Consider the following 14,570-nt stretch of genomic DNA (forward strand, 5'->3'; position numbering starts at 1 on the left):
TAATGGACTTCTACGTTTTTCATCCCGCCTATCTTATATGCCATGTATCTGCCTACAGCAACATTTTATGGACAGATATAAAACTCAGATAATGAAGGTTTATTGTAAAAATGCTGGCACAACTGTTACTAAGGTGGGACAAACTGGCGCCACTATAATTAAAGAGATAATTAAATGGGCAGTTGCGAGTTTGGTAGGATGACCATTTGGGTGCAACACATCAAAGCAATGCTCTTCATTTCTCAACACCTCCCGCTACCACGTTACCCAGCCAGCTTTCACCAAGTACTAACAAAGGCAGCACATGCTTTTAGCCAACACAGTAACAGAAGGGACATACTGGGATTCTGATGCTCCTCTCACATGCTTCAAGCCAGAAGCCCACAGAAATTTAGTGGCCTGAAACAATGTTTTACATGACCTGAAACTTTTAATGACTTTTGATAAATAAATTGAAGGGCAATATTTTTAAATGCTCCTAGAAGGGAGTAAAAATCCTTTTAGAATCAGTGTTTTATATTTGTGGGAACAAACAACTAAACAAGACAAAAATAAAGTCCCCAGATACTAATTACCATCACTGTTCTCCCATTTTAATACACACACACACTTTACCCAGCTCTGCAGGCAACAGCATATATGCTTGCTTCCTCCAGATGATAGTATAAGCAAGCCCCATATCTGTGCAACCTTTCACCACACATGTTCTAGGGGTTCAAAGGAGCATCCATGTCCCCCTCATAAAACATTTTGTTCACTCATATGTTCACTTGTGTTTTTGTTCTCGGTGAGCTCTCCCTTTTCTTTTTTCAGCATTACCCCTTATTACTCAAACTTTTGGAGAAGTAGCTTATCTTGCATTTTTCCTTTCCTGCTTATTTCCCTCCATCTGCCCTGTATTAAATTAAGCAATATCATTATACAGTAAACAGCGCAATAACCCAAGTCAGCATATGGTATTCATAAGTTATTACTGTGCAGTTCTGAAATTGTCACAGTCTCCATTAAAATATCCCAAGCTTTGCAAAGGTCTGAACTATGCAGCAAAGGTGTAAGTTCAATAGCAACAGAAAAACTGTCCTATCAGAGCTGAAACTTCAACGTGCTCTGACATAGCCTTTGGTRCAATGATACCCTGAAGCTTTCAAAGAGAAGTCCTCAGGGACAGGACAGCCAGGACAACTCACGGCCCCAAGCCTTCTCCCTAGGGCCCGCAGGAGGAGGCTGTTAAGGGCCAGAACTTTCAGATACCAGCAAAGGTGATGGCCACGTTTCTTTCAGTCAGCATCACAGCGTGCTTGGCTTGCTGGGTGTGTGCCACCTGGTATGTGCAAATGGCTTCTTCCCTGCAAGCGTCCCCAGAAAAACAGGAGGTGGTTGTCACTACCAGAGCGTTTATATAGAGTGTTCTTCATATGGATTCACTCTTGGGACCAGGCAAAGCTTCTGAGAGGAGGCAGGGGCAGGCGCAGACTGTATTAACTGCCCAGGCAGTGGTGGCTTATTCTTAAGGGAATAGTCAGAGACTTCAAATAGGGACAGTCTCTTAAGACCATGTTCTCAAAACCTGGCTTTACTGGAAAGCACTGGGCCTACCTACGTAAATCAAATTATACTGGGCATGTGCATGAAGTCTGCTCACAGAATGCAGAACAAGGCTACAATGTCCCTGCCACTAGACTCGAGCTCTCCAGCCAGGAGAGCTCAGTACAACTGCTCTGAAGGACAAGGTACATAGAGCAGCAAAAATCCCCCAAAATAAAGCCTGTGCATTGTGTAACATGATCATGACAGAAAAACCTCCTTTTCTGTCCTTTGCTCATCAGCAGTGAAGAAGGGGAATTGACGGTTCCCAGCATAAGAGTATGCAAAGCATTTTTACCGATCATTAGATGAAGAAATCCTCTCTTTAATGTGGCCATTGTGTCTGGCAGCTAATTTGGTTACATACACACAGAAAGTGGCTCAAACAGCAAGAAAACAAGAAGGCGCAATCCACTCCTACACTGTGCTTGGTGGTGCTACACGGGTTACACTGGGAACTATATTAGCATATGACCTACATTTTAAAATTAATTTTGTTCTCAAGTTAGGTGTTCATGGTTTTTTACTCCTGCAGGCAATTGGTGCTATTGTATGTGTATTAATGTATCTGCTCCACCATGTGTTTCCCCTCCCCTCCAGTATTTGCAAGAGGGGAGGGTCTTCTCATAATCAAGGTCCAAGCACTGCTGACTCTCCAGTTCTGCACGCTGCAACACTCATGTCAGCAAAGCAGCGGGAGCAACTGATGAGTGCTCACACGGGACCATTCTAAGCTCCAAGGAAAAAGAATAATCTGTACTAGAAATGGAGAAGGAGGAAGAAACTAAATGAGAAGGCAGAGCCAGTTAAGGTTTGCAAGGAGAACTAAAAGGCTGTAAAAAAAATAAGGAAAAGAATAAGAAAAGGAAAAGGAGGTTGATTGAGCTGTAAGAGCGCTGGAAGAAAGGTTTCTGCAAATATTATGGAGAGATGAAGCACCAATTGGGGGAGGAAGAAGGTTGACACGAATAGCTAAAATAATTAACATAATACATGCCTTTCTAAATTGTCCATCAAGAAGCAAAAGATTTGAATAAGTAGGAAGTAGTATTTGATTTCTATTAACTTATGAGTGAGGTTATACATGGAAAGGCTACAGCTTGGATAACACTTATTTTAATAGGTTGGGGAATTATGGCATTTAGACAATTATAGAACCTCTGAAAAAAATACTTTAAAGGAGCACTTGGGAACTGGGAAAGTACCAGAAGGAAAAAACAGATATATTGCATTTCAAACAAAGAAGAATGAGTGATCCTAGCAAGTGTCCAGCAGATCACTTWAAAATAACTTAGTAATTTCAGACACTGAGAAAATTACAGGAATCAATACCCATTCCCTTATGCTAAAGGTGAAAGACAAATCCATGTATCAGTGGAGTGCACAGTGCAGTCTGGGACCAGCTGCCAGAGATGGCATCATTCCCACTGCATCAGTACTTCAGAGGAGGACACAACAGAGACTAAAACAAACTGAAACAGGACCCTTCGGCAAGAAGTAAATCTCTCTTAGCTGAAGCAGAAACTCTCTTCTCTCCTACATGGGGAATTTTGTTCTATCTCCACTGTTTCACGGCATCTTGTAGCCTTTGTACTACCTGTAACCAGTTTCTGAGAACTTAAATTCTTCCTATCACTGCAGCTGCTAAACTGATGTAAAAACCTTGTTTTCCTTTGTCAGTAGTTTAGAGCAGAGGTTGTCTGGTTACTGCRCTTAACCCAAGGAACCCTAATTAAGACCCTAATCTCTAGTCTCTGCCTGAACCAGCCCTTCAGTTCCTGGTGTGGCCTTTGCAAGGCCATGGGGATGGATTCTGAGATGGCATTTGCAGGTAAGGTTTACCTGGAGGCCACTCCTCTCTCCTGGGACTTGTGCAGCACCAGCTTGTGCTCCTGACCTTCCTGCTGAAATAACTTTAATTTCTTCCACCCCTCATGTCCTGTGCTCGTTGAGATATCCTCTCTACCTGCACAGGTTGTTTATCGTGTTCATTCTTTGCTTGTCTTTTTTTTTCTACCAGTAAAGTTTGAATAATCTCCATGTCTTCCATGCATCTCATGCAAACTGTGAGTATTCTTGTATTCTTTAAATTTCCTTTTTTTTTTTTTTTTTTTTTTTACCCAGGGCACGCATTTTCTTTTCTTGATTTGGATGACTCCAAGACAAATTTAAGAAGAAACTCCTTTCATAATGCCCTTAGAGTAAAAAGAAGAAAAGTGAGGTTTAAAAGTAAATGGAAGATGACAGCTAAATCTTTAAAATCATAGAAACACTAATCTCTCTGTTAACTACAGTATCTGCAAATCACATGAGTTCCCTAATCAGAGCACACTATTTGTCCTTCTAGATACAGAGAGATGCATTTTGTAAAGCTCCAGTGTGAGACTGTGGTATTGTACTGAGCAAAAGAATTAAAATGGTAACTCTAATCACTACTAAGTAATACAATTTAATTAAAGACAGGAATTCATTGTCAGTGTCTAACCAGAGCTCTCAATGGATCAGATTTTCAGAAGCAATGAAATTTCAGAGGTAATAAGGTAATTTGGTGCTTTTCTTTGCTAAGCCACTGATTCATGGAAAGGATTGACAGTATACAAACATATCTARTTCTCAGAAGGATTTTAGAGTCATCAAACTCAGTGTTCCAGAAATCACAGATCATACAACCTTTTTTATAAATGTACACCCAAATCACCAGTGGTTACAGAGGTGTCACCTTCAGCACTACTGGAAAAGATGTAGGTCCTCCTGATGGGTCACAGGAGGTTGTCCTTTACCCAAACACCTGGTCTCACAGAATTGCAAAACTGAAGCTYAGGAGTCTGCATATGAAAACACCCCTCAAAAGGTTTGACAAAAACATCATTCTTTGCTATTAAATGCTATGCTCAGCAAGGCAAACCAAACCAAGTTACGCTCCCAGTCTCACCCATTATCATCAGCAGTGTTTGTCAAAAGATGATCAATATCATTCATATATGGAAAGCCAAATGAGCATTAAACAAATTCAAGCTCTAGGGCTCTTCTTTTGCAAGATAATATCAGATATTAGCCACTATTTCTTGCCTCATCAAATGCTGATCCCCTCAGTAATCAGGATTTTAATTGCACAAATCTGTCTCTGGGTGTTTTTGGAATAGCTACTAAAATGCCTAAGTGTACTGAACTTGTAACTTTAGTAGAGATGTGCTTTAGAGACAAAATTCGAATCTGGATAAGRATTTCACACTGCCCAAAGTTTGAAAGGGAGTGCTGAGATCTATGGTTTTATATGAGAGTGTTTAAAGTTTTGGGTTTGTGGCTTTCTTTTCACTCTGAGCCTGGAAGGAGTTTTGATAATTACAGACATATGCATATCTCTGCACATGCAGACATATGCCTGCATTATACGAAAGTAGATGTTTATGCAGGGAGTTTGCAAACTGTTGGCTCTTGCCTTTGAAATCGTCTTGCAGGGAAATGTGAAAGAGCATCTGAACTGTGACCTTCAACACATGACATGGAACTTCAGGCAGGTCAGAGATCTGGTTACTTCTAATAAACACTCCCCAATAGGATTGCTTAATAATCCAGGACTGCTTAAATCTTCAGCCTGAACCAGGAAATCCATTGGGCTCAGGCCCTCATGTGTGTTTCATCATTTTCACGTTCATTTCCCCAGATCCCAAAAGAACCAGAATAAGCACGACAGCCCAAAGGTAAAACATACAGATAAATTCTGCTCAATTTCAAGGGGAGCAGAGGAAGAGCTYGGCCCAAGCATAACAGTTTTGCAAGTCTCTGTCCAGGGCCCATGCCGCTATCTCTTCAGAGTAGAGCATTCTCTCAGTGACACTTCTCAGTACAGCTGCTACTGAGATTTAGCAGGGTAGCCAAGATCAGAACTTGCCCTTGGGTATTTAGAGATGAAAATCTTTCACTGATACTTTTTCACTCTATACGAGGAACACAAAACCACCTCCCATTTCACACACCACTTTTGTGACAGTACTACCATTCCCATGCTTTAACACCAATTAAAATGTTGCTACCAAAAAGAAACACCTGCTCCACTCTTTTATTTGTGTGCCATGAATGGATGCTTTACTGATTCTCATCTCCTTTCACATTAAATATCCCGATAATTTGCCTTGATCTTTGTGCAGATGTTAGTTACTGTCCRAAGGAGTGATGCAATGTTTGCTAGGGTTGGAGACAAAACTGTTTCAGTCCCTGAGACACAGCAGCCTTCCTAGCATATCCACACGAGCAGCTGACAGCATCTTGTGCGAGGAAAACCCTGGAATGTATCATCCCCAGGACAAGAGCTGGGCTCAGAATGACAGGATACAGGAAAGCATATGAGCAGGTACAAGCCGCAAGCCCTTCTTGCTGCAGAAAAAAACAGTTCACAGTTTAATGTCTTTTTTAATAGGTGCCTTTCTCTACATACTCAGAGACAATATAGGTGACTTCTCTGGATTAAATTAAGGCCTTTAACAAGGTAGTTAAACATTGCAAGTCTTTGATTGGAATTAAGATTACAAGATAGATTCCAAGGCTGTGGGGAGGAAAAGGCAGACACTGATGCTCAGTAGATATAAACACCTCCACAGAGGCAACTGAGGTATAGAGTTGGCCAACTCTATCTTTACTGTATAACTTAATGACTTGCAAAGACACATCATGATATTGTGAAGATTACATTGTGTGTTGTAGCACAGGGAAAAGAAAAGCTCCCAATATTTATTGCTCTTCCTGTTTTTTTGGCAGCTCATCAGCTACCATTATTTCTCTCTTCTTTTTAAACTGAAAACACTAGCTCTTTTGGTTATTTCTCAAGCAAGAGTTTTTCAAACCTTAATATCTTTCGGACGTTAAAGACACTGCAAAAAAATAAAAAATAAAAATGGAGAGAGGTAGGTTTCCCCTTTAGGTACTCTGAATCTCCCCTCTGAGGAGCCTGCCTCTGCATTCACTATAGGGAGATTAAGCTCCAAATCAAAGTACTTTAGATGACTGAAGCCAGAGGATGCAAGTGCTGCCTGCTCCGGCACTGCTCCTGCCCGAGAGCATCCCATGTGCAGCGCTGCACACGCTGCCTTGCAAGGTCGCAAGCGAGACCTTCAGCTCTGCTCCAAAGACACAATTTAAAGCCCCACTGAGCACTTGCCAACTTGCATCCCTGAAGGCAACAAGGAGGGACTGCTGGAGATCATTCACAATTATAGAAATTACAGAAAAAGTCTTTCATGTAACATGGTGCTGATGCTACTGCATTTTGCAGACAGAGTGAATGACACCTGCACGTTCAGATCGTTACAACTGCCTGGTGGGCAGTGCAGAAAACACATCTCCCATCAAAGCCTAGAGCGACAGCTCTTCTGCAAGACAACAGAGCTCACACAGGAGACAGCCTTGGGTTGCTTTTAATTTGTATARTATACAGCTTGCCCTAGTTTACACACACTGCAGCATTAGACAATTAGACATGCTCAAGTATCATTATTCGCSTGACTCGCAGCTGAGCATCCTGTGTGCTGCCTTCCCTTCTCTCCCCTGCGTGTGGACCACTATCCTGCTTTTGTGGAACTCACCTAGAATAGCTGCCCCACAACTATTAGGCCACTATTTCTTTTTCTTTTAATGGATATCACTTTGCAACTAAAATTGGTATTCTTTTTTTTTCCCCCAATCTTCAACATTTGCAAATCTTTGCCCAAGATATTTCTTTCAATCAGGTTTCCTTTATTTTAACATCTCTGTAGAGGAAGAGAACAACCTTAACTCAAGTTAAAATTGCCAAACTTAACTTCTGGGTTTAGGTGCATTATAGGATTATGATGTTCTTATTTTCAAAAATGACCGATCTTTAGTGAGAAGTATCAAAAAAAAAAAAAGGAACAAGGAAGAAAAGGAACAAGAAGAAGAAAAAAAGGAACAAAAGGAAGAAAAAGTATTTGCAGTTGTCTTATAAAGCAAATCTGTCATTATTAAGGCTTACAGCCGTTTCTGAAGGTGTACAAGCAGTGCTTCCCCAGCGACCTTGAGAAATATTAGCACAACGGATGGAAAACCAACACWAATGTATATGCAGCCAGATACCTGTGAAACCTATTGGTAAGCTTTGCCAGAGAGATTGCACGACTAAAATGCACAATATAGAACAAAATATTACAAAATGCAGTAAAACCACAGATGGAATACCTGAGGATGTGCATTGGAAAACATTTTTAATGATATTATTTTGAATAATATGGTACTTAAAGGCAAAGGCAGTATCCCAAACTAATGCCAACAAATCAGTACATGTGATTATTCCTGTTTATTTACAATGCCAGATAATGTTTGAGAGACTTTTAAAATTGCTTACTGGGACTACGTTTTTGTCTAAACCTACACTGCATTAGTTACCATTAATCCTGCTGTGTAGCTCCCAAATGGCAAGAAAAATAGCCACTTATTTCAAAAAAAAGACAAACAGCGCCTAGAAATGACACTACTTTAACATCCATCATCTTACTTCTTTCCAGCCCTAAGGAGTTCTTGAGCAGTCCTTTGGTAAGCTTGGAATACCTATCACTAACAATATAAAAATCCTATTTTTAGACCTACACACTTRTGAAATATAATTCCTTAAATCCAGCTTCAGTTTATCCCTAAATATTTTCCTTTCTGCACATCAGGCCTTTGTAATATTTAAAGATACAGGGAAAGGAGAAAATACTCAGGCTACAGTTTTTTAGCTAGTTGCCTGAATTTTTTTTCTGAAGATTTTCAAGTAAGTTCTGGAGACTTTATTAATAGAGAGGGACAAAATGAAGCAAGTAAAAATAAAATATAAATGGAATTTATCAAATGGAATTTACCATGACAAGCATTGGAGTCTTTGCTGCATTAAAATAGAGAAATAATTTAGCCTACAAATTTACCTTTGCCTGCTCACAGAATACTAACTTGCAAATACACTCTCCTCATGTAGGGGCAAGYCTAACTTTGGACACCTTTTCTGGGATGATCTACACATTAAGGCACTATCACCTCTGAGGATCAGTCTTCCTAAACTGGTCCTCCTCTATCTTTCCAAGTCACTGAAAGTGGAAAGAATAAAAAGCAGTTCAAGATTTCTGGTCCAGAGAGCTTCTCCAAGAGCTGTTCAGGATGTAGCCAGGAAGGTAGGACTGAATTAACTTGAGGATCTGTTTRAATAGATAAGAGTTTTCCTGTCCAGAGCGAGACTGTATATTCCACGCTCTATATAGCCTGAGAGAGGACACCTTKCCAGGTAAAAACAGCTCTGCTTGCTACAGCTCAGCTGAACAGTTCAGAGCCTTCTTCCCTCTCAGAGCCTCCCCAGGCCGGACACATTTGTACATGGTGTTCAAATCTGCACCGGTTGCTTCTTTGAGGTGAACCACCRAGTTGCTCTGATGATCTATGCCATTTTTACGAGCATATGCTCTGCAGAGAGTCATATTTGAACACTGAAATGGTCAACAGAGGGATATTTTTTCCTGCATTCAAGGCAGAGGATTTTCAAGCTAGTATTAAAATGAGCAACCTCGGAGAACTGCAGCCCTTGGATAAAAAGCTGCCCGGTTGCAGCGGTGTTGCAGGCGCGCAGAGGGCAGCAGGAACTGCAGGCAGTGGTTCCCAATTTCRGCGGGCTCGGCACCACGCCACCGCTAGCCGGGCTGCGGCGCGGCCGCGCGCTCATTAATCCTACACGGGCTTCCTGCGGCAGAAGGGAACAGGCTGTTCCGCACCGCAGTCGGTTGCCATCTGTAGCTGAAGCATCAGATGGCAACAAAATGAGAGAGGGGAATTTTCAGATTCCAAGACCTCGCAATCTTTGTGCATGCTCATTCTCAACTGGGGTGGAGAGAACCAGTGATGGCCTGTTTGACTGACACAGAGCCCTAATTWGCAAAATGGCCCGGTCCTAATCAGTACAAAGATAACAGCAAAAGTAACCTTTGAGGAACTATGTTAGCTCCACACTTACACCAAACTGGATAACTGGGAAGCACACATTACCAATGAAACTTGAGAAAAGAAGGACCTTTTTGAAACAAGAAGGACCTTTCTCAGTATTCAATTCATTCCTTTGCTTTTTTTTTCTTTTTTTTTTTTTAAACTTTTTTCTTTTTCCTTAAATCAGTTTTATGTATCTCAGGGCATGTGTACAGTGCTTCTGGTATTTAATCCAGTTCATTTAGAGTTATCTCTATCATATCTATAATGTGCCACTGTGTAAAGCTGTGTAAACTAACCTGGAGATAATGGGTCTTTGTCACATTCTTACAAATGCAAAACCAAGTTGAAATGTTTTTAGGAACCCCTTTAGGAAAGCTATTCCACAAACAAACTGATGAGACTATGGGAGATCATGAGTATTGTTCTCAGTTACACTCTTTGGTTCATCTTTCTTTCATACCCTTCAATGAACTAGTAGATGTTTATCAAGTGTAAAAGGAAGATGCACTACAATTCTGGTATAATCATTAGGATTATACATATATGCAAAACTATGGATGAATGAAATAGAAAAATTAACACTAAGCAGATACAGTATGTAGCATCTAAAAATATCTCACTGCCAAACTGCAATGAAGATGAATAAAGATAGAGCTTTATACAGTATTTAGCTATGGATAAATAATGCAATTAATCATGTGCATGTGAATTTGAGGGAGAGAGAAAGAGAATATTATCCCTTCATGTTCTGTAACGCTGGCAGCCTTAGGTTAAATATCATTTCAAAGTGTTTCTTGGCTGAGCCTAGTATTCCACTCTTTTGAGGAAAGTTTTGGATCCCACTTAAAAGACTGATAATCCTGCAAAGAGGAAGACCACATTACCACAAGTGACTAAGAAGCCCTCTGACTATCAATTATTAGACACCATTCACCAACAGGCCTGCTATGCTCTAAAATAAGTTAACATTATCTTCCAGTAATTGCAGAACATGCTATTGTTTAAACACACACTCAACATGAGAGAGCAGACCTCTCTTAGCTGCAAACTGCAAACCCATYGCTCCCCACAGTGAGAAGTTTCCTGACCAGTCTCTTATAAGCCAACACTGTCTGATGCTGCACTACGCAAAACTTGCTGATCTGCCAGGTCAGCAACAAAATGGGCAAGGAGCAGGGACGGTTCTGACTACACCGTTCTGAAATTTTCATTTCTTTCCTCACAGCAACCAAGAAAAAAAGAAATTTGTTGGCCACAAAGGATTTTTTTTTAATATGATGTATTCAGTTTGTGAGTGCGTAGAGGAGAAGCACATGAAAAAAAGGACCAAACCCACAAAACTGCAGAAGACCAGCAGCGGCTGCAGCTGTTGCTGTATCCCACTTCTAAACAAAAGTGGTTAGAGCACTCATTTGGGATGCAGGAGCCCCAGCCTCAAATCCCTTCTCTGTCTAAGGGGACAGGAATACTCATCACTTACATCTGATTATAGCTGGTGGATAGAGGTCTTCAAGGACACACTATCAATACAGGAGGCAGGAGCCTAAAAGACGATCCTGGTGGCTACTGCTCTGGAGCCTAAAAGACGATCCTGGTGGCTACTGCTCTATCTGGTGAAAGGACAGTGCCCTTCAGGAGGCCAAGGCCTCCTGCATGTCCTACTTATCAGCTTGCAGTATTCGCAAACAGGAGGAGTGCTGACCCTGAACTGCTTGGGTTGGAGCTTTCCCTGAATTACAAATCACAGTAAAAATTATAAATCACACAGAAAACTGTATAATGAACTCTACCTGAGATATCTAAATACTATAATTTGGGGAAAATGCTACCTTTTCTCTGACTTTCTCCCAGCCTCCTTCGAAGGAAAGGTGAAGTGTCTTAGGTCTTCGTTCCCTTCTGTGAGGATGCAGCTGGGCTGACAAAGTGTGACTAATTGGGAGGCTCACTCAGCTTCGGTGACCTGCGCTGCCCTCAGGGAAGGTGCTGCCAGTGCCTTCACAAGCCAACTGATTGGGGGCTCCTCTGCTCACGTGGTCCTTCCAGGCTTCCAGGGTCTTTGGCTTCTGTTCTGCCAGGAGAGCAGGGATCAGCCCATTCGCAAGGCTGGGAGATTAAGCCTTAAGGGCTGGCTTACTACACTGTTGAGAATGCTTTCCTTCCTACTGTGCCACCATCACACTAAAATACCCCCTTGCTGGAGTTCTGGTGAGTTCTCTGTGATCCTCGTTGGCAGCTCTGCTCGCTGGTGCTCTGCTGCCACCAGCCAGCATGGATGTCCCTTAATGAAAACCAGCCTTTCTTTTTCCTGGCTGAGAGGCAGACTCTGTGACTCAGCAGAAGCTACTGTGTGAATAAACACGGCGGGACCGACTCTCCTTAACACTCATGGACCTTTCACACCCATCTGACAAGCCCAAAAAGCCCTTGATGTGATTGTGGATGTGCTTTATGTCCACTGTAAGGTCTTGTTGCAGCACCAGGGATGTGTGAAGAAGCCTCAGAATAAATGAAATCAGGCCCTGCAAGGACAGAAATGCTACAATGGCATTTCTGTGGGAACTTTCYCAAAAGTCATCTCCCACTGAAACTCTACTCTAGACCGATGCTCATTCTGTTGGTCACATGTGGCTCCCAGATCTTTTTAGCTCCTCAGCCTCTGAACATATGTGATGGCGTCTCTGTGTGGTGGAAAAAAAAAAAAAGGTGGCTCCGCTTCCAGCTCCACAAAGGATATGAGCAAGCTGTGTGTGCTTCTGCACTCCATGTCAGTCAGTAAAATTAGATCCTTACAGCCCTCTCTTGAAGATTTGTAACTAGTTACACATCAGGCTGCACAGGGCTTTAGCTGAGGCATGAGAGGAGCAGGAGAATGGGCAGAAGATTGCTGAACTGGTTTCTGGCACTGCCAGGAGCCTTCTGACAGCTGACAATCCCAAAGAGAAAGCAGCAGTAAACAGACTGTGAGGACTATTTGGAGGTGGAATACACACTTCCCTAATTATTACTTTTTACACGTAATGCTTTTATTTTATTATGACTCTCTGCTGACCTCATTTTAAGTAGAACAATGCAATAAGATATCTGAACATTCATAATTATTTTAAGTTGTAGATTCATGGCTTTGTTTTTCTTGCTCACTTTCGCTTGAGATGAAAGTAAATAGCCCAAAATTATCCTGAAGAGAACCTAGGTATGGGAAACTCTTGTAATTTTGCCAATAGGGAAAAATATGTTGTTTCCCTTCAAACCTTCAAAATAATGTTTCATATTTCTATCAATGCAAAATAACAAACTGATTGATGATTTCGGATGGAGGGTTTACCCCAGAGGTGGCCAGTACTGTTCACGGTGCAATACAGTGCCTTTGAAATGCTTAACATTATACTCAGAAACCATTTGCAGTACTGCTGCTATTCCATGCAAATTCTCTCGCTAACTTGATATTAGAAATATTCACAGTGATTTTTGTAATCTCTGTCTATATGTCCCCAGCAAGAGAGAGGAAATTCAAAAAGACCAAAGAGAAATCTATGAAATTTAAGCTCCTAGGATGCCCAAAGATGTATTTGTCACTTTGGACATTTGCTGACTTTTTTCCTTTAAAATACAGAAGTCAGGAGCTTTAAAGAAAAGATAAGAAATTAGGGAAAGGATTCCCGAAAGGGTTAAACTTCTCCCCTACAGCTTCTCTGAGCGGAACTGATATTCTTAGTCTGACTTAAGGATATGGAATAGAAAGGCTGCCAACATCTGTTGTGGTCAGAGACAGATAAAAGAGACTAATTCATAGCTGGAAGAACCCATGTACAGCATTCTGTGTTGCATTACCCTTTTCACAAAAGCACGCAAAATAGCATTTGATAGTATGGGAGATAAATGCTCACCTAAACTTCACTGCAGGGACCTGAGAGTTTCACATGTAACTATGTATCCTCCTCATCACACTGAGACACAGAGAGAGGACTCAACATGAAATATTTAGCTCCGAAATGGCCAATTCCAGGATTGAGAATATTTCAGAAGCAGAGTATATAACCACACTGCAGGATAAGAGGAATAAATGAAAGAGAAAGAGAAGAGACAGGTGACTTGGGAGCTTACAGCTAATGGGAACAATACTGAGTTAGCTTGATAACTGTGAGAAAGTTAGCACAGAATAAATTAATATGTTAATTAATTTTGGAAGTGGATTAAATCCAAACTCCATGAAGGCACCCAGAATAGGAGTGTCCACACAGAGACTTGGGGAAGAGCTAATGTGATTTACTTTCACACCCTAATTCAGTCGGTACAAAATGCTTCATGTAGACAAGCCTTTAAATTACTGTAATCGGCAATTACTTCCAAGGAAGTCAATTGCATTACCTCAGTGAAGAATAAGTGGAGAGTCCAAATCAGATTTGTGGAGTGCAAATGGCAAAACAATTGGGTTATTCAGTACTTACCTTTGCCAGGACTGAATTCGCTGCGTGAAGGGAACTTGGTTATCTGAAGCAGATATTGAAGGACAGTCRTTTTACTGCAGGAAGGGAACACTTTACAGGCAGGCAGCTTAATTGCATTACAAGCAAGACTACAAGTGACACCAAATGTGGAGTGTTTGAACGTTTCTCTAGTGTGAGCTCTGCTGTCCTTATTCCAATCCAGCATCCAGGGAAGTCAATGGGAATTCTGCCTAAGAAAGGGCAGCTGACTTCCCTCTTCCACAGTAAGGCAAGAATTACCTCTTCTGTAAGCAGACAGGGCATAGGCACAAAAACTAGAATTCCCAGGCAATGGGAGCMTAGTGTGCTCTGCACTCGAGGGTAGAGGAGAGGCCATAGAGCCAGAGTTCAGCTGCACAGCTTCTGAGAGAGCAAAAGGTAGAGAAATCTCTCTTCTCTTCACTTCTTACCTGCTGACATGTCCCTAAAAACATTAGCTTTAATTTTCAGCAAAGGCACAGAGTGTTACCGGCATACACAGTAATGCCAAGAGAAATTCCACCAGTTTAGAGAAATTCTCCTTTAGTTACCTCCATCCATTTT

At 41.4% G+C, this 14,570-nt stretch overlaps 1 long non-coding RNA gene across 1 annotated transcript in view; it reads right to left on the reverse strand.

Moving 5' to 3' along the window:
* The window catches only part of LOC112957296, a 36,460-nt gene extending 22,473 nt beyond the window's left edge, over positions 1 to 13,987 (reverse strand). The window contains exon 1 of the long non-coding RNA XR_003251194.1: positions 13,428 to 13,987. This is a non-coding gene — a long non-coding RNA (uncharacterized LOC112957296). The remainder of the gene's footprint in view (positions 1 to 13,427) is intronic.
* Positions 13,988 to 14,570: the final 583 nt, after the last annotated feature.

This window comes from Nothoprocta perdicaria, unplaced genomic scaffold, assembly GCF_003342845.1.
Source record: "Nothoprocta perdicaria isolate Ctin4 unplaced genomic scaffold, notPer1 scaffold_71, whole genome shotgun sequence".
Lineage (NCBI taxonomy): Eukaryota > Metazoa > Chordata > Aves > Tinamiformes > Tinamidae > Nothoprocta > Nothoprocta perdicaria.